This window comes from Coptis chinensis, chromosome 3, assembly GCF_015680905.1.
Source record: "Coptis chinensis isolate HL-2020 chromosome 3, ASM1568090v1, whole genome shotgun sequence".
Taxonomy (NCBI): Eukaryota; Viridiplantae; Streptophyta; class Magnoliopsida; order Ranunculales; family Ranunculaceae; genus Coptis; species Coptis chinensis.
The window spans coordinates 74,786,698-74,807,993 of record NC_141458.1 but is presented as its reverse complement, the minus strand read 5'-3'; the positions used below and the strand labels follow the sequence as shown (position 1 = coordinate 74,807,993).

The 21,296-nt window shown below is 36.0% G+C and overlaps 1 long non-coding RNA gene across 4 annotated transcripts; it reads right to left on the bottom strand.

Moving 5' to 3' along the window:
- Positions 1–16,333: 16,333 nt before the first annotated feature.
- Positions 16,334–19,770, bottom strand: LOC147510783 (uncharacterized). 4 transcript variants are annotated; one of them, XR_015216881.1, is made up of 5 exons: positions 19,714–19,770; positions 18,550–18,629; positions 17,441–17,653; positions 17,059–17,347; positions 16,334–16,522 (listed from the first exon to the last, which is right to left on the bottom strand). It is a non-coding gene; the product is annotated as an uncharacterized LOC147510783 (long non-coding RNA). The 4 variants fall into 4 exon arrangements; XR_015216883.1 differs by lacking the exon at positions 17,441–17,653 and having other exon boundaries at positions 19,714–19,767; XR_015216880.1 differs by lacking the exon at positions 19,714–19,770 and having other exon boundaries at positions 18,550–19,040.
- Positions 19,771–21,296: the final 1,526 nt, after the last annotated feature.

Here is a 21,296-nt window from a genome sequence, read left to right as displayed (position 1 = left end):
GTTTTGAATATGACACTTTATGTGGTATAAATTTCAATTTGACACTCTGTGAACATCCCAACCAACAAACCATCAATAGATCAGACTATAAAATCGTTCACAAGTTATGAATATGAAAGTTAATCTAAGTACAGAAATAGTAGCAAACACACACAATTACCTCTGTTATTATCTTCCTCTTTGAAAAAGGAGTGTCCGATGAAGGGAACATATTGCTTCTTCTCACAAGGGGAGGTGTCTTAAAGGCATCTCATTCGTAGCTCTCCGCATCAATTATCTCAAAGCCTGCATGTATATCTTTCAGTATGGGTTCCTTCCATTCATAAAACAGGCTACTCAGTGTTGTAACACTGTCCTTGAGTTCCGCTAGCGCCGATTCGAAAGCCCTTTTCATATCTTTCACATCTAGTTTAAAAATCTCCAACTCTGATTGCACCAAATTGACCCGTTCATAAATATTATAGTTGTTACTAGGTACTCTGGGTGGTCGGTGGTGTTGTGCACTTACCATAGAAAACAAGTCCATATAAAATAGCTACCAAAGTAAGAGAGGTAAGATCATAATATATGAATATCAAAACATATGTGCTCAACACAAGTATCAAAGAAGCAAGCTAAACACAAACACACCAAAAAGTCTTCTAGTTCGAAAGCATGTTTCATTTGTCCAAGAACCAATCTCTCACAATTTAATTTAAAATATATGGACAACATGCCAATAATCAAAGAAAATGCACAAATTATGTAACTGTTAGTGATTTAATTTGAACTAAGTAACAAGTATGTCATTTGAGGTCCTTGGATTCCTCATATGCAACAAAATATAGCATATGCATATCTGAACCAAGTTAAGAATATGCAACTCGGACAGATTTTTTCCTTTTCTTATAGTATGCTGCAAGGCCCAAAATATTGAATTTGGTGAATATTTCGGTGTACCCAAAAACCGATATATATCGGATATATCGAAAATATTGGATATATCTATTTTATTGTGACCAGTCCAAACTATCTAAAATATCGGAAATATCGGTAAAAAAATATCGTAAAATATCAGAAATATTGAAAATATCGAATATTTATATTAAAAAATGGTCAAAAAGTCAAACGATATATATCGTAAATATCGCATATATATCGGTTATATCGGAAATTTTGATATATATCGGGAAAAAAAGGATTCAATATTTGGTGGATATATATCGGATATATCGATATCGGTGTACCAAAAAAAATGATATATATCGGATATATCGGCTATATTTTGGGCCTTGGTATGTTGTAACATATGCTATATTCATAGATCTGAAGAACCAAGAACACAAACCATGTAAAGTGAGCACTAAGTTTAGGGGCGTTGATTCACATTAACATTATGGTCCTCACAACATTAATCATTTTCACTTAGTGTTGGCAATTGAAAATTTGAAAGCCAAACTAAGTTTAATCAGCGCAAGTTTAGTTTCACTTTTCCTTAGAAGAACCATGCTTGCTTCGGAACTGTGAAGACCTTGAAAATGTTAGAGTTTCTCTCTTAAAAACTAACCCTTGTTTCTCTTAGTTTGTAAAGAGAGCTTGAGAGTGATAATTTAGAGAAATAGATGAGAGTGCTGGAGAGAAGTGGTTATGGGGAGCTGATAAGTGCTCAAAAGGTGCAATTTAACCCTCGATTATGCCTCTTGTTTAGCCATCTTAGTGGACTAATAGTGTTTGTAAGTTATGTTTTATGATTCTACAGGTGTAAAAGAGAGTTTTGTGGAATATTAGAGAAAAAGAGGTAAAACAGAGCAATTCAGAGCATTAAAGATCACATGGGAAGCCCGTGGACAATCATGGAGAAGGCCAAGGAATTGAAGCTACTAAAGATGCGATTTTGACCTATTTTAAAGCCTATTTGGAAGCCCAAGGCCAAAGGATTCGTTGCTTGGACCAAAGCCCGCAAAAGAGGATAAAAGGATAGAGCAGAAGAAACAAAATAGACTTCCGCGTTTGGGACGCATGGATCGCACGTCCAGACGCATTTCTCGCATCTGAGATGCATGGATCGTGCATCCAGACGCATGAAATGACACTGTAGCCAATTCCTTCTCAGTTTTGGAGGCGAAGTTGGACTCTGAAAGAAGTCTATTTGTATTAGGAAACAAATGGAGGTTTGGAATGCTTCTAGAACTCATTGTAACCCCTATAAATAGAGGACCTAAGTGCCTCATGTAATTTGCCAATTCACTTATACTCTTGTCTCCAGAACTTGAGGCGGGGAGAGATTAATAATAAAAGATTCAGTTTTAACTAGCCGAGTCTTAATAAGTTAGTCTTTCTAGTCTTATGTTCTTCGACTCTTCTTCTTCTCGTTCTTCGTGTTCTTCCTTCTTTATGGAAGGTTAATCTTCTCCTTTAAGGGAGGAGATGAAGCCGGTGTTTAAGGTTTAATGAGTCTTCTGGTTCATGGTGTTCTTCAGTCAGGTTAGTTCTTTATGTTTTTAGTTATTAGTTCCATTGCCCAGACCAGGGGATGGAAGTATAGATTAAGGTTTTTATTTATTGCAATCGAATATCATGCTAGTTTAGGGTTTTATTTATTGTAATTGAATATTTGTTAGTAACATACTTTTATTTATTGCAATTGAATACAATGCTAGAATAGGGTTTTATTTATTATAATTGAATATTATACTATTATTCTCTACTTTTCTTCTAGTTGTGTAGTGTTTTAGAGTATTCCTTGTGTTTGCCTTACATAGTGATTCATTGAATAGCTGCCCAAGCTCACATAAAAGGAAAGAAGATACTAGTAACATGAACATAGGAACAACCTTAAGTAGAGTTATTCGTTAAGGATGTTTCGTCCAAGAGGGTATCGACACTCGCTCGATTGCCTAATTGTAGTTTACATGTGAGAACAACCATGAAGCAGAAGGTCATAGATTAAAAGTATTGGTGGATTCTAATATCTTGAATTCCTTCTCTTATAAATTCTCAATAGTTTAGTTTAGTTTAGTTTAGTTTAGCATTAGAATCTAAAATCTATAATAATAGTTTTTAATCCCTCAAACCCCCTTTCCAGTCCTGTCCTTCATACAAACATACACTTAAAAGTGGAACGATACCCTACTCATCCTTTACTTATTGAGGGATAATTAGGTTTTGATACGCTTCTATTTGTTTAATGACCATCATCTATCTACGTCATCCATATATTATCTCAAACACAAAAAGAAGCAGGTCAAATGGCGCCGCTGCCGTTTTAAGTTGTTTATGTTTAACGTTTTCTTTCAAGATTAGAACTTTGGATCTTGAGGTAATTTTAGCCGCATCATCTATCCTTTTGAGAAAGAGAGAAGCTTGAAGGACATCTCAAAGACAAGATCTACCATCCAGGTTAGTCGAATCTTCATTCTTTTTATTTCATTTTTAGTATAGTTGCATCATAGTTTAGTTTTATTGCTTTCTAGTATAATTGCATTTAGGACCTTTTCAACAATTGAAGTTGTAAGCCAACACAGAGAAACATCAAATTCTAGTGTTTCTTGTCTGAATCTTGACAAACGGACTATCGTCTATGGGCCGTGGTACTTAAACAATCTAAGTGATTCACCATAGCCCTAGAAGAGATAGCTTTAGACAACGGGCGAGATACTAGCTACAAAGCCCAACCCAGTTGAAAGAAAGTAGTTTTGCATATTAGTATAATTTAGAATAGTTACATATTAGTTTAATTGCATTCAAGCATAATAGGATAGTTTTTCATCATCTTCGCATAGCATTTTCTAGTGTATGCCCCGTCGTCCCAATCGTCATCCAGTAAGAACACAACAGTGGACAAGGTTTAATAACCGACTCACAAGAATACTAGACAAGATTGATACAATGGCCGCACGTAATAAAGGAGGTGTTGTGGACCTGAATAATCTTGAAGCTATCCCACCCATGTAAGCACAACAGAGGAAGAAGCTGAGCGATTTCTATTCGCCAATCATTGAAGACCCACCCAATACGATTGTTTTCCCAGAGACAGAATCTAACCAGTTTGAAGTTAGAGCATCAGTAATCTCTATGCTTCTAAAGTTCAATGGTTCAGACAATGTTCAGCTATATGTTCACATGAACAAATTTCTATCAGTCCTCAGAACTTTCAAGAACCAGAATATCAAAGATGAAAGTATCAAGTTGATTCTTTTTCTGTTCTCACTCGAAGGTAAAGCATCTGAATGGTTATCTGCTTAACCGATCAATTCCATTGATTCCTGGGAGAAGTTAAGAACGAAGTTTATGAACAAGTTCTACCCACCCCAGAAGACTAATGCCATGCAACAAGCTATCATCAATTTCAAAGGAAAAGCGACTGAAGAATATCATCAAAGTTGGGAGAAATTCAATAATCTGCTAGTCTCATGCCCACATCATGGATACGACAAGAGCACACTGGCTCATTTTTTCTATCGAGGACTCTTGATGATGAACAAGCAGATGATACAGCCAATGCAATAAGGCAAGTTTACATCAATGGATGGAGAGGAAGCTTACAACTTTCTCAAGAATTTAGCTGAAGAAACACAACAGTGGACTACTAGCAACGAGGATGTAGCTAGAATGGAGGGGGAGCCAAAGCAATTTGGTTACCAAGCACATGAACAATCATATCAAGAACTAAAGTCTACATTAGCTAGCCTGGCCACCAGCATTGAAACTCTGAGTAAGAAATTTAACCAGTTCTCTATGAATCCCTCCAAGATCAACAATTCTCAAGCTAAATCCCTCCCAGTCATGCAAGCTAGCTGATACTGCGAAGTTTGTTCTGACACTTCTCATGCAACTCTAGAATGTCCTGGTTACTATCAACATGCATCAGTTGGAGAGTACAATATAAACTAATTTCAGTGGCCCAACCGAGGTGGTAATAACTTTCAAGGTAATTATTGGAGACAGAACACTGGACCCCCAGGTTCTCAAGATCAAAGTTATATTCCACAGACAAGTCAAGCTTCACAGTTGGTTCCTCAACAACAATTATACTCTCAGCAGAATTCCAATACAAGTGGAGAGTTAATGCCTGATCCTAAAAGAAATTATACCGCACCTGCCAACCTGGAGAATGCTATTAATTTGCTATCACAGAAAAATAAGAAGTTTGAAAGTGTTCTAGAGCTTCTTGCACAGTCTCAGCTAAATCTCCAGCAATCTCAAGCAAGTCAATGTTCTAGAAGAAAGTTTCTAGAGGCTAAGGTCGACCAACTCACTATTGCTTTGTCTGTAAAGACACAAGCCATTCACCCTAGCTTATTGGAACCAATATTGAGGAGTGAAGATGTATGCCACATTAAGACAACTTCTAGTACTTATCACCTCCATGATCATGTTAGCTCAGTTACTACTCTTAGATCAGGATTGAAGATAGATAATAAGGTTGACTTACCTTCGCATGATGACATTGCTACAGAGCAATCAGTTAAGATTTCAAATGAAGATCGAAAGGAAGTAGGAGAAATCCTTTCAACTCCCATTTGTCAAGATAACCAAGACAAGATATGCAAGAATGCCAAAGAGAAAGAAGAGCAGACACCTTTTCCAATGTTTTTGCTTTCGGACACATTTGATGTGTTTGTACCAAAGGCACCTTTTCCAATGTTTTTTGCTCAAAGCAAAAAGGACAAGCAATTTCTAGAGATGAAGGAGGCATTTGAAAAAGATAAAATAAATATCCCATTTCTCAAAGCGATCAAGCAATTGCCATCATATGCCAAATTCTTGAAGGATGCATGCAACATAAAGAGAAGTACTCATGTTCCAAAGCGAGCGTTTCTAGATGGACAAACAACATCTATTATCCATCAGCAAGCTCCAGTCAAGCTCAAAGATCCAGGAAGTCCTAAAATATCATGCAAGATAGGAGAAAAATTCATGGGTAATGCTCTTTTAGACCTTGGTGCTAGTGTTAATCTCTTGTCATATCATGTGTACCAAGCGTTGGGCCTAGAGAACCTAAAGCCTACAAAAGTCAAATTGAAGTTAGCTAACCGTTCTACCAAGATTCCCAGAGGCATAGTTGAGGATGTTCTTATTCAAGTAGCCGATTTCTACTATCCAGTGGATTTCATTGTGATAGACACCCAGGAGGCCTTTGCTAAATTTCCAATTATTCTAGGCCGACCTTTCCTCGTTACCACAAAAGCTTTGATAAATTGTCACACGGTAAAATGAAGATCAACTTTGGTAAGATGTCCATGGACATAAATATCTTTCACGTGTTGTATAAGGATTGTGATGACACCGAAGGTGAAGAGGTGTACTTCTTTGATAGCATGATACAAGAATTCTGGCCATTCAAAGATACAATTGATAGTGCTCAATCAATAGAAAACTGTGATGAACCTGAGAACCCCACCACGGAGGCATTGCTAGCCATGTTCTTGGAATCTCTGCAGAAAATTCAGGATTTAAGTGAGCAGAATGGAAAATTGAGAGAGAGAGTATCATATCTTGAGAAGATGAACTCTATGTTTCAGGATGAACAACAGACTTCTACCCAGAAAAATCAGTTGCTAGAGAATCAGCTTAAAGAAGTTTTGGAAAAACAACAGAATCTAGAAACTAAAATGAGTCTTCTGAAGTAGAAAGTGGACCATATTGATAAGAAGCATTGCACTATTGAAACTTCTTGTACACTATCATTGTCTGAACAAGAGAAGTATGTGAACCAGTCTACCACCCACCTTGAGTGCAGTCAACCAGAGATCCATTATCATTACTGTGGAGGTAAAGGGCACATCAGATACTATTGTCCTGTTAGAAAGAAAGATTTTCGTTAATCTTCTACACAGACGAACCACAAGGCCTATCACACAATCATCAGGCCTGAAATAGTTGAAGGTAGAAAAGCAACTTCACCAGCAATCTTTCCAGCATATCAAGGAGTATTTTTGACAACCCACAAGGTGAGACTGCCTCGTCCTCCAAATATTCGTCAGATTTATGTAAGAAAATCTGATATCCTCACTCCAAATTGATAATGCATGATATATAGTCTTAGGGATCTGACTTAAAAAGACCTAAAAAAAATTAATAAAAAAAATGAAAAATGAAAACAAAAATCTTGGTAAAAGGAAATGTTCTTATTTTTAGGATTAATTTTGATATTCGGCATCAATGGTAACATCTACCCTTTTTCTCATTCATTTCATTTACTTAATTTCTATACATTGAGGACAATGCATATGTTAAGTTGGGGGAGGGTGTACTTGAGAAATGAATTTCAAAAATTAGTTTTCAAAAACAAAAATATTTTTGTTTCTATATCAGTAGCATGAGAAAAATGATTTTTAATGATGAGTCTGGGATATATATTCTATACTACTTAGTGTTGAGTTTGATAGATAGTTGATATTATTGATTTCATGACCACTTAGGCTATTTATTATGCTCGGACATAGTGATAGAATTCTTTTTAGGGTTAGTTAGACTTACACCCCATTTTCAAAAATATTAGTGATACCCCCATTTGAGTGATCCAAACGGTCCAATTTCTTCATCTAAAAAGCAATTGGGGGGGGGTATCACTAATATTTTTGAAAACGGGGTAACACTAATTGCAATTAGTAATGGGGGGGGGGGGGGGGGGTAAGTCTAACTAACCCTTCTTTTTAAAAGGCACCACCATAGTACTTGGTTAGTTTTGTATACTTTTGCTAGAAAAGAGATTTAAACCCCTAGTAAACTGGAAGTAGAATTTTTAGACTTAGCCCATGAGACTTGAGCTTTATACACATTCTTTGGAGAGCTCTTAAGAAAAATCCGAGTCTTAGTGACTCAATATCTTTCAGTTCTTTATGTCGTTGTAATATAGTCTCATTATTCGTTGATTTGGTTAATCATGAAGTGACATCAACTGGGGAGATAGCCATTAGGTTTTGTAGTCTATTCGAAACAGAGTATCATACTGATAAGTCAAGTAGTCAACCCATTCAGCCTTTATCCCACCTAGTAGGACCATCATGTTAAACCCTTTTGAGTCTTACAATAAGCCATTTTCTTTCATAAAACCCTTTATCCTTTACCCAACTCCAGACAAGGAGTAGCCAAAAACCATTATCAGCCATACCCATATGTTTCTGAGAACACGAGGGGCACAAAGAGGAAGAAATAGCACAAAAAGAAGATTACAATGAAATACTAGAGAGATACAATGAAGACCATCATTCTGTTCTAAGTGAAAGAAACTAGTGGAAAACAAGCATATCCAGTACTAATCAAGGATATATCACTGAGCTAAAGAAAAAAAAAAGTTGAATAGAATGGATGGAAAAGCTAAGACAAAGGAAGAATTTTCTCTGTAATACAGAATTTGAAGAAATCTTCCAAAGATAAAAGCAAAACCCTTAGTGTTTTCAGATCAACCTTTGAATCCTTTTTACCATTCCTTCATAAACCAATATCCAAGCCAAGTTACAATGACTTATCACTACAGTATGGTACGAAGTCTAGAATAGGTGAGAGGATGCTAAAGTGAAAGACCCGACACTTCATATGTGATTACCATTCTTTCCATGAGACTACTTTCATCCAGAAATCCGTTTTTCAAGGTAGTATGTGGGATGTTCGTATTCATTATTCTTTTCTCCACATACATGAGGTAAAATAATATACCATCTTCTGAGAGATTCTTTTCTAAGAGTATGACTGGTGAGGATTGAAAGTCAAGATTATCTGTCTAAAGGTAAACTAGGGATTCCGTTTCTTGGATAGGAGAGTATAGGAGATTGACTAAGTACACCCATAAGCCTTGGTTGAGAATTTTGTCAATTTTTACTATCTCCCATCATAATCTATGAGTCTTTGCAACAATATAGTTAACAATGGAGACCGTATATTGGAGTAAGCACTAAGTGGGTAAGGAATTTCTCTCTCTGAAAAATACTATCATTCTTGAACATGCTATTGATTGATTTTGTGGGTATATCACCTGAAAACCCTCACGAGACTATAACTCGTCCTTTTTGGGGAACTTAAATGTTTAAAGCCTTGTTACATATGGTAAATGCAATTGCGATGCCTGCAAAAATGAGTTAGGATTTTATTTTTGTTATTAGGATGTGATTTTGATCACTTATCTATTTTTTATCTTATTTGCTAAGAGACTAGCAAAAGGCTAGTTGGGAGTTGTGATAAGTGCTCAAAAGGTGTAATTTAACCCTCGATTATGCCTCTTGTTTAGCCATCTTAGTGGACTAATAGTGTTTGTAAGTTATGTATTATGATTCCACAGGTAAAAAAGAGAGTTTTGTGGAATATTAGAGAAAAAGGGGTAAAACGGAGCAATGCAGAGCATTAAAGATCACATGGGAAGCCCATGGACAATCATGGAGAAGGCCAAAGAATTGAAGCTACTAAAGATGCGACTTGGACCTATTTTAAAGCCTATTTAGAAGCCCAAGGCCAAATGATTCATTGTTTGGACCAAAGCTCGCAAAAGAGGATAGAAAGATAGAGCAGAAGAGACAAAATAGACTTCCGTGTCTGGGACGCATGGATCGCGTCCAGACGCATTTCTCGCGTTTGAGATGCATGGATCGTGCATCCAGACGCATGAAACGACACTGTAGCCAATTCCTTCTCAGTTTTGGAGATGAAGTTGGACTCTGAAAGAAGTCTATTTGTATTAGGAAACAAATGGAGGTTTGGAATGCTTCTAGAACTCATTGTAACCCCTATAAATAGAGGACCTAAGTGCCTCATGTAATTTGCCAATTCACTTATACTCTTGTCTCCATAACTTGAGGTAGAGAGAGATTAATAATAAAAGATTCGATTTTAACTAGCCGAGTCTTAATAAGTTAGTCTTTCTAGTCTTATGTTCTTCGACTCTTCTTCTTTTCGTTCTTCGTATTCTTCCTTCTTTATGGAAGGTTAATCTTCTCCTTCAAGGGAGGAGATGAAGCCGGTGTTTAAGGTTTAATGATTCTTCTGGTTCATGGTGTTATTCAGTCATGTTAGTTCTTTATGTTTTTAGTTATTAGTTCCATTGCCCAGACCAGGGGATGGAAGTATAGATTAAGGTTTTTATTTATTGCAATCAAATATCATACTAGTTTAGGATTTTATTTATTGCAATTGAATATTTGTTAGTAACATGCTTTTATTTATTGTAATTGAATGCAATGCTAGAATAGGGTTTTATTTATTGTAATTGAATATTATACTATTATTCTCTACCTTTCTTCTAGTTGTGTAGTGTTTTAGAGTAAGGGAAGTATTCCTTGTGTTTGCCTTACATGGTGATTCATTGAATAGCTGCCCAAGCTCACATAAAAGGAAAGAATATACTAGTAACATGAACATAGGAACAACCTTAAGTAGAGTTATTCGTTAAGGATATTTCATCCAAGAGGGCATCGACACTCGCTCGATTGCCTAATTGTAGTTTACTTGTGAGAACATCCATGAAGCAAAAAGGTCATAGATTAAAAGTATTGGTGGATTATAATCTCTTGAATTCCTTCTATTATAAATTCTCAATAGTTTAGTTTAGTTTAGTTAGTTTAGTTTAGTTTAACGTTAGAATCTAAAATCTATAATAATAGTTTTTAATCCCTCAAACCCCCTTTCCAGTCTTGTCTTTCATATAAACATACACTTAAAAGTGAAACGATACCCTACTCATCATTTACTTATTGAGGGATAATTAGGTTTTGATACGCTTCTATTTGTTCAACGACCATGATCTATCTACATCATCCATATATCATCTCAAACACAAAAAGAAGCAGGTTAGGAGCCATTATATACGATCAAAATAAGAGCAGATAGTGACATATTTTTGATGGCGTCCTTGTTTGTTTTGAGTCCCCAAGTCTGCTGTGAGAGTAATCATTTACAAAATAGGGCAGAACAGAGACTAAAGTATGCGGCTAATACGATGTGCATTAGTTGTTGGTGCCAAAGGCATGAAGAAGAAAGTTGATGGGTGTGGGGTTTTGATAGAATGGTAACGAGAGGTACTTACAAAATAGGGTTTGTGTTGTTTGATCTCAAATACACCCGATCAGAATAAGAGATAGAGGGAGATATTCCCCCGTGGTGATTTTATGAGCAAGGTGCCACTAAAATCGTGTGGAAGCAGGTGTAGCATATTGACTAATTAGGTTAGTGAAGGCTGTGAAGTAGGCTTTGATGAGGATCATGATGTAGGCCTCGATGGCCATCTATGATGACCATCGCATAATGGTTAATTACTATGACTCAATTACTGCGGTGTTATTACGAATTAAAGTATTAATTATCCAATTATTGGTGTTAATTACGATTTAGTACTAAACAAATTTATTTCTTATTTGGCCCTCTTCTTATTTTTATCTTTTGTTCATTACTAGGGTATGCCCGTGTTGTAAGGCACTGATGAACTCGACGCGCCTTCGGCGCTATCTCCTCTACTAGTCCAATTGGTCATTATCTATAAGCCCAATAGCATCAATTGGGCCAGCCCTATATACAGTACCATGTTAAATTTGGAGGGCCAATAGTTTATAAGCTAGCCCAGTGTTTATAAGCTTACAATTGTTGACTTTTGAGTGATTTTTAGATAGATCACATGGATACTGATTTGGTTTAACAAAATTGCACAAACCCCTAAATCACTTGGATTCACCAAGTCATATTTTGTGAGGAAGATTTGTAGCTGCCGGATGGGGCCCGAATTCTGTTTTGTTAGATCATTGATATCTGGCAGCCGGCTAACATCATCATCCCCCATACTACTGATCTGGCACCTTCCGGCCCGGACGTGCATCCGCCCGCATACTAAAAAACTCCAACCAAAGCCCGATTAAAAAAACTCCAATCGAAGCTCATTAGAAGCCCGACAAAAAAGCCCAACCGAAGTCCACTAAAAGTCCAGCCACATTTGTTGACTTCAAGAATGATGCTAACACTCTTGTTACATACTATTAAACAACCCACACCTCATAAGCCCTAGATTCGCCACCTCATAAGCTAGATCCAAAGGATGTCCAACACCACCTTTCTTTGTTATATAGATTGGTGTTAATTATTTGGCCCCACACCATTTATTCGGATCTTTTATTTTCTTTTCAATTCAGTGATTTATGTCCATAATATTTAGGCGGCGTTATACAAATTTCAACTTGTCACTTAAATTTATAAATGTTTTAAGGTTTTGGGTTGCCATGTTTTAAGACCCAATGTCGGGTTTTAAATTACTTAATTGTGCATTTATAAAATAAAGGTCGGTATAAAATATGTGTATTTTCCACAAGGACATCAACAACGGAATTTCACAAAATATGTTATTTGAATTCGAAATGTCGGAATTGATGTAATTTCATTAAATGTTGGAAATGCTTATGGCTTCACTGTGCAGTTTAACACTAATCGGGAGCAAGTCGCTCTAAAAGCTTATAGCGATTAATCGAATTAATCGCCTTAGTTAACCTATAATACATATGCCACATATAAGTGATATAACAACCTAAAACAAAATAAAGTCAAAAAACTACAAGCCTGAGTGGTGGAGTGCTAGCTGGCCTAAGAGTTTTCTTTGGTGGTTTTTCACTTTTTACGGTTTTGATTATTTCCTCGGTGAAGTGAAACGTTTTCAATATATAGATTCGTGGGCTTAAATTAAAATAATAATAATAATAATAATAATAATAATAATAATAATAATAATAAACCTATAAACCTATTAATCGGCGCTTTTTTTATACCGATTTTCCGATTAAGCGGAAGAAATTGCCCGTTTTATGGCACCCACTCAGACCTCTAAATTTTTTCTTGATCGGATCGGTCGAGGGGCACATAGTGCTTATGTGCCGATTAATAGGCGCTTAAATTGCCCAGCCGCTCAGACCCCTAAATTTTTTCTTGATCGGATCGGTCGAGAGGTGCATAGCGCTTATGCGCCAATTAAGTGGCGATTAATAGGCGCTTAAACTGCCTAGGATTTGGCTTGTAATGTTGGTAAATCATATCAACTCATTATTGTGTGGTTCACTAGTTCAGCAGGTATTAGTTTGATTGGAATTGACTTTGACTATGGGTTATGTTACATTAAGTTTCGGAAAACATGAGTTGCAGACTTGCAAGTACGCACATATTGTTGACTTGACTCAATCCACCAACTTCTTACTTGTTCACGTCTCTAACCCTTGGTTTTGGGCAATAGAGCCAGCGCACCCTACCTAGCTAACTAGCTTTAGCCATGATTAATTTGACCCTCTTATATTGACGTACTAAGTTGGTAAAAGTGTAAAATTCAAGAAATGAACCATGATGATGGCACCTACCTATCGACATTGTTTGGGTCCTCATTTCTATCCATTTCTATACTCATCCAAAAAGATCAGGAGAAATGGTACGAAAGCATACCCTATTACAATATTGTTTGGGTATGTCATTTCTTGTGGCATACTATAGTCCATAGTACAAACAATCGATATATAGCGATATATGTCGAGATATCAGAAAATGATACATATTACATAAATATCACGATATGCTCCAGGATATATTCAACTATAAATATCGATGATATTTAAATGATATTTACAATATATGCAATATTTAGTGATATTTGGAGATATTTTGCGATATTTTGTGTAGTTAACAATTTTATTTAATATTTGAGGTTAATATTTAGAGGTCGGTAATATTTATGAGAAATATTTATCATTATATTTCAAATAAATATAAATTATATATCATGATATATCAAGAAATATCCACAATATCCAAGATATTTATCGATAGTTTAGATATATCTACGATATTTGCATGTGAAACAATGTCAAATATCCCCAAAGAGGGAGATATATCCACGATAAATATCCATAAATCAGGGATCAATATTTCTTGCCATATCCTGATATTTTGTACTATGATATAGTCATCCCAAAATTTCCTTGTTGAAAAATACACATAATTTCAAAATTTCATTAGGCACCTCATTTCATTATTGATGTCCATGAAGAAAATACACGTATTTAATTAAGTAATTTAAATAATTTTAGCCTTAGATATTTAGTTTTTAAGTGACACATTGGAATTTGTTTTGTTTAATGTCACCAAAATCAATTTGGACAATAAAGAAAAAAAATAAGTTATGTCCCTATTAGGGGTGGCGATGGGTTGTGTTGGGTCGGGTTCGTGTTGTGTCATATTCAGGTCACATGTTAGGAGAGCAAACCAATACCCAACCCAATTACTAATCGTGTTGAGTTTGTCAACTCCAAACCCTACCCATCTATATAACAGGTTACCGAACATATGACCCGCTAAGCCAGCGGTGAATTCAATTTCGGATCGAATTCATAGATAACATGTAGAGGCGGTAGCATATATGTAAAATACACCATAAAATTAACCGAATTAATATTGAGCAATAATATTTAGTATATCATATATTCCGTATAAAAAATCATCCATAATTCATCTACATATCAATGAAAATTGAATAATGAAACATATCTTTATCGAATGAATCTGACGGCTAATCCTTCTCATTTTTAGTCATTTAGTTTAGGTAGTTGGGATGTTGAGATCTTAAAAAATAGGGAAAGTTATCTTAAAACATGTTATATTGGTCACGGGTTGATGATCCGACCCATTAGACATGAGAACAAATCGGGTCTACTAACGGGTTACTCGGGTTAACATATGTGCCCTTACCCAAAATGACCCATTTATTTGACAGGTTCGGAGAGTGAACCCTTAAATGACCCAAAAGCATTTTTTCTAACCCGAACCCACTAATTTTGTGTTGGATTTGTGTCGGGTTAGCTGCACTACACCATAACAGCCAATTAGTAACGGATATACATCCGTTGCAAAAAATAATTAGTAATGGTTATCTTGCGTTGACACAAAAGCGTGACAAATTAATAGTAATGGAAATTAGTAATGCTTAATATCCGTTAGATATCTTACTAACGGTTATCAAATGTTACTGAAATTAATTTCAGCAACACGTATCAACTGTTACAATTTTCGGTTATTAGTAATGGTTATAAATTTTGTTCATGATTTGTTCCCAACGTATGAAATGGTAAGCAATTCCCCCTTTCTAACGCTTTTTATTTCTGTTACGTTAAAACATTACTATCAGTTTGGAAGCCGGTACTAATAATTTATTGAAAATGTCTAGTATGCGCAGGGTGCACCTGTACGCAGGCATGAGAGACATTGATTGCAGTACTTTTTGGTGCAATACACCCTCACTCCTCCCTGATGAGTGTCTTAGATTCACTCAAATACTCTCTCCTGCGCACCTATTTATTTGTAAAAAAAAAATGAATTTCCTGGCCTTTTTCTGGCAGGCCACATACAGTGATATAAACCCTGCACCCTTTTCATACCACAATAAATGAACCAAATGCTTCTATCCATCCATAATACTAACAGTTATCATATATACCATTTCCAATTAACATAGCCCAATTACAAATACAACACATGCAAAGATGCCAAAACCCAAATCTTTCTTCCTTGATTGTTTTGTTGAAGCATTCACCAACACCCTTGTTTGGCATAGAGAGACGCCCTTACTTGATCATCTCATCCGGGTTTTCGATCAAAAGCTTCACACGTTCAATTGGAGCAGCAGCAGTTTTGGATACATCAACCATTAGAGAAAGTCGAGGGAAAAGTTAACAAAATTTGTATGACTCAAAAATTAACAATGGGCAGAAATTAGATCAAAAAGGCATTTAACTAAACCGTAACCAATGCCTATAAACCATATGGAAATGCAGACAATTAAAAACACATGTTGGATACAAGTGGAGGAAACACATTTGTATAACTGCCTATAACAGCGTTCACACAATCCCAAAACTTAATTGAATAGCAATGATAGACCTTTCTACTCATATGCATGTAGAGGAAACACATTTGTATGACTACTATGAACAATATTCACCCAATCCCAAGACTTACTTGGATTGCTAGGAAGAAACTCTCTACTTAAATGCAGGTGTAATGTTGAATCATTAAGAATGAAGTTTTTAATTCACAATCCCATAACCCACGAACATAATAATTCCTTCTATAATATAATAGCAATCTATCAAGCTGACAACTATTACTAACACATAGACAAGACAAGCTGAAAAATAAAGAACTGAAACTAAAATGAAAAGAGAAAACATAAAAAACTAACCTATAAATTTCCGGTTAATAGAACTGGCTTCAACGAATCATACATTCCAAAGTACAGACCCGTGTAAACAATAATGTTGAAGCCATAGTAAAGCCTAGCAATACCACCGAACTTTAAATTCTTCTTATAGACATCAATCAAACAATTGAACTATCTGCCCCTCCCCTTCTTTGTGGACTTTGCATCATTAGCCAGACGGGTTCGAGCATAATCCAGAGAATAAACAAAGAGAATGGATGAATCACCAGCAACACCTCCAGATCCCAAGTTTCCTGCAAACCATTTCCAGTAGCCATCTCGATCTTTCTTGAAGTTAAAGAGCCTCATGAAGTAATCCTTAAATGCAAAGTTCAAGGCCTAGTGCAATTTACAGAATCTTTGTTAGTATGCAACACCCAAGATATAATAATAACTTTGTTAGTGTTACATAAATTCTGACAAGAAAAGAAATGCCACCACCCATTAGAAAGTCAAGGGCAAAGTTAGCAAAGCCTTTCTCAGAAGGTCCTTGAATAAAGAGAGGTGAGGTGTAGCTAGTAACAGATGATAAGTCAAGACTACTTCAGCAGGGCTGCTGCATTCTATGATACTGCAGACCCCCATTTCTATACTGTCCACCAGCACACAAATACTAATCCAGATTCTCTATGATTTTTCGACTAAACTCTAAAGAGCAACCAAATGTTGATGGACTTATGATTTAGGTCATACCAAATGACACAATGACATGAAAGCTGAACTGGAAGTCAAGTAGCTACTTCATGTCTCAACTCAAATAGTTAGGGCAGGCAAGTGGAGATTGGCACTCTTCAGAACTAATATGTGCACACACACACAAAGAGACAGAAAGGGAAGGGAAAATAAAAATCAAAGGCTAGTGACTATATCTTTACCATTGAGATGTCTGGGAAATTTGAAAGAGCGTACATCAGTAAGTCAAGCTAACTGCCATGTGTCCTCAGCATCTTGTGTATCATCTAACAATAAGTTTCTTCATTCACATTAGCTACACCAGCAAAGCAATGCGTTTTAAGGTAGACTGTTACTGCACCTTATATACTTATGTCATATAATACAATATCCAACAACTCTTTCACATCCATCAAACCAAAAGTCAGGATCCTTCAACTCTTTAAGAAGCTCGAGGAATGTATTTAAATCCCCTTCATATTGAAGGTGCTCCTACAAATACAACAGTATTAGTAAAATGACATGTTGTAATGCATGCATAAAGCCACAAACATACACAGAGTTTTGGAAGAAAATAAACGTAACAATGTGCATGGCTTATTACATCATTGGGCTCCAAATGGCATCCAACTTGTTTGATTTCTTCATAAAGTTAAAGCACATCTGATATTTGCCCACACAAAGCAAGAGTGGATACACGCGCGCTCTAAACCTCATTCATGCTTTTAGCAAGAAGGCTAATACATGTTTTGGATCATAGGCAGCATGTTCGTTATACTTGACGACTGACTTCGTGACCTGTAGGTTTTAAAGGAGAGTCTTAGAATACCTTGGTATCTTCAAATTTCAAGAAAAATCAACATACAAGCACCAGAAAATCATTTTCATCTATCATCATCATCATCATCATAGAAAAATATGGTATTAACACACACTTGCGGTATTAAACACAGCACACAGAAATATGGCACCTCTTTTGGCAAGTAAAATGAAAGTGGATGTGGTTGTGTTGAAAGGAACCACTCAAGTGTCATTAGAAGAAACATCAAAACCTCTAAAACCAAGTAGTTTCTAATTAACTCTAGGTCATCTTATTCCAAAAAATATTGATGTCTCTCATGTTGTCCATTTACTATTCCCTCCAAACAAACAACGACACACATAGTGAAGCTACATCAAGAACTAGTCCACCACTGTGCTCTTTGTCAACCCCTACACAACATCCTAACCTTATCTTCAAACAACCAAAAAAGTTACTTCTTTGCCAACCCCTAAACAACATAATTTCCATGAATCTTATAAGCAAAATTTATCAACTTATTATTAAACAAGAGGAAGCGGGAACTCTATCAACACCCAACTTTTGCTAGAAAAACAATTCAAGTAATTATAAAATCAAATCACCCAATTGTTCACCTAACTCATCATACAACCTACTGACTTGACCAATCCATGTAAAATATGATGGCCACAAACAAAATGGAAATTAAACCAAAGCATACCCTTATGCCCACTTCTTACTTTATGATTGGAAGCGATATTTCACATCATCATACATCAATTCAAGATAAATTAGTGGGGCGGGGATGGGTGTTCACGAAAAGGTGTGTTAAATCAAGTAACCACCTTTGGAAAGTTAAAACCCCGCCTAGTTAAACCATATTTTGAAAAATTGATACCCTAGAATGTATTACCTTGGCAAAAGATCAACCTTGTTCAGTAGATCGAGCAACTGTTGTGCTCAATTAAGTACCAACCAACTTCTCAAAAAACCCTAAATGGTAAAAACAAAAATCAAAGATTGTTACAAAAGGAGGAAGGAAGGAGAAACATGAGGAAGATGACAACTTACCCTGATGAGCAGGCACATCAAGAATTCATTTTCCCTCTTTGCGTTTTTCTTATTATTTGGTATGTTAATAAGGGTTTGTGTGCGAGATGAGCGTGATAGTGAAAATAGTCCCACTTATAATTTACAAATGGTTATATAAGTGTTACTAATGAAAATTTTGAAATATTGCAAAATCACTCAAATGGTGTAGTGGAAATATAACAAAACAGTCCACTGCCAAGTTTAAAGGGTGTTGCTATTCTCTAGGTGGAAAAAAATAGAGTCTGGATGAAACTTGTGCAGATCTCTACATACTCATTTCTAGGTAGGTGAATGAAAATTCAAAGCTGTTAAATCACTATCTCTTTACTAAACAAAAAGTCATGGAAAGTTTTTTTTAGATCGTAACTAGTTTTTAGCTTGAAATTAAAAGAGGAAATGAAAAAGTGAAATCACGAGATATTCATGATATTCCATTAACAAACATCACTGACTAACATCATTGATAAAAGCAGAGATCGATCGGTCGATAAAATCAGTTTATAAATCTAAATACTTACTATAAACAAATTTCGACTTTGAATCAATCAAATCAAAAAAGAAAACACAAACATATCTAATTTTCATCCTCATCATCAAGTTTACTACTAATAATCAAAATTCCATGTTAAAACATACAATAAACAGGCCTAAAAAACAAAGATTATAAGAAGAGAAGACAGATTATTACCAGATCAATGTTTATAGTTGAATATTTATAGTAGAATATTCACTACAATCTATCTAAAAGATCCAACGTGCAACACACATTGAATAATACATATTTCTACTCCTACCAAATTTCGAACTCGTGGAAACAAGTAACATTCATCTAATTCTAAAAAAATCATGCCATATCACAAAAATCAAACTGTACAAACACAAATCTAAATCTGTTTTTCAAATCAAACAACTAATAATTAAAAGTGTAACCAACCCCACAACCTAAAACCCAAACTTGCAATAAATTAGTACATGAAACTGTTACTTTGAGCAAATTGAACCTTCAAACCCCAAAGCTTGTTTGATATTTGAGAAGAATTTATACAAAATTGTACCTTAGAAATCAAAAACCAAATAACTAAGTGTTAAAATCACAACCAAAGACAGATTTTTGAAGTTGGAAGAAAATAAGGCGAATAACAAAAGGAGTGAGAGAAGATGACTTACCAAGAGGTAATCAAAACCCAAGTGGCGGTGGCGGTGGCAGCAGCGAAACCCCTATCTTTTTCTCTCTTCACTCATTTATGTTTGTCATTTCCTGTTTTCCTTTTTTCCGACCTCTTCTTTTTTTCTTTTTTTTTCGCTGAAGGCATGTGTTATGTTTCGGAAGGCTGGGCACGATAACAAAAAGAAGAAAACCCCCGCTTAGGCTGAGTCCAATGGTGCATCCACCCTCTATCTCCATTCCACCAAAAAACAGTGTTTTGAAGATGAGGAGTCAATTTTGGTGTCTAATGGTTCGGACCATTCTACGCCACTTCGACCGGTGCGAAATTTAAAAAAAAATGGTCATAATTAGTTTTTGACTTGGTGGAGACACAAAATAATTGACTCTATTCCACGCCACTTCAAGTGGCGCCGTTTGGGTTTTTACAAACCACGCCATTTCAACTAGCGTAGAATGCACTATCTATTCCTCAATAACACTCTCTATATATGGAGAGTTATATACAGATAGGGGGAAAAACCACCGCCACTCCCTCTGCTTTTTAGGGAATGGGGAGCCATTGCACCCAGCCTTAAGGCCGAGTCCAATGGTGCATCCACCCTATCTCCATTCCACCAAAAAATAGTGTTTTGAGGATGGGGAGTCAATTTTGGTGTCCAATGGTTCAGACTATTCTACGCCATTTCAAGTGGCACCGTTTGGGTTGATGGGGACACAAAATAATTTTGGTCATAATTAGTTTCTGACTTGGTGGGGACACAAAACAATTGACTCCATTCCACACCACTTCAAGTGGTGCCGTTTTGGTTTTTACAAACCACACCATTTTAAGTGGCGTGGATTAATGTACTCTCTATTCCTCAATAACACTCTCTATATATGGAGAGTTATATTGAGATAGGGGCGAAAAACTACAGCCACTCCCTCCGCTTTTGAGGGAATGGGGAACCATTCTATTCCTCAAGTTTTGGTGTTTTTATTCACTTTTTTCGGTTCTACTTATTTGTCTTTTTTGTAGAGGTTTTTTGTATTTTTTGTAGAGGTTTTTTTTAACACATTTCTAAGCGTCAGAAAATATCCAATAAACGTTACATGATAATTCAAGTATTTACACATATACTTAGTAGATAACTGCAAGCAGTGGGGGCGTGAGTGGAGGTGGAGAAGAGAGAGGGAGAGATGGGTTTGTGGTGGGGAGAGAAAGAGTTGGTTTTGGTTGAGAAGGAAGGAGGGAGAGGGAGAGGGAAGGTGAAATTGCTTGAGAATGAGGACAGACAGAAACCAACCAAAATACTTTTTGGGCCACATACCCCTGTCGGCCCAGAAAGTTCGCTCCGCTCACTTGACTAACGGTTAAAAATATTGTCAACGGATAATAAATGTGAACAATTAACTAACTG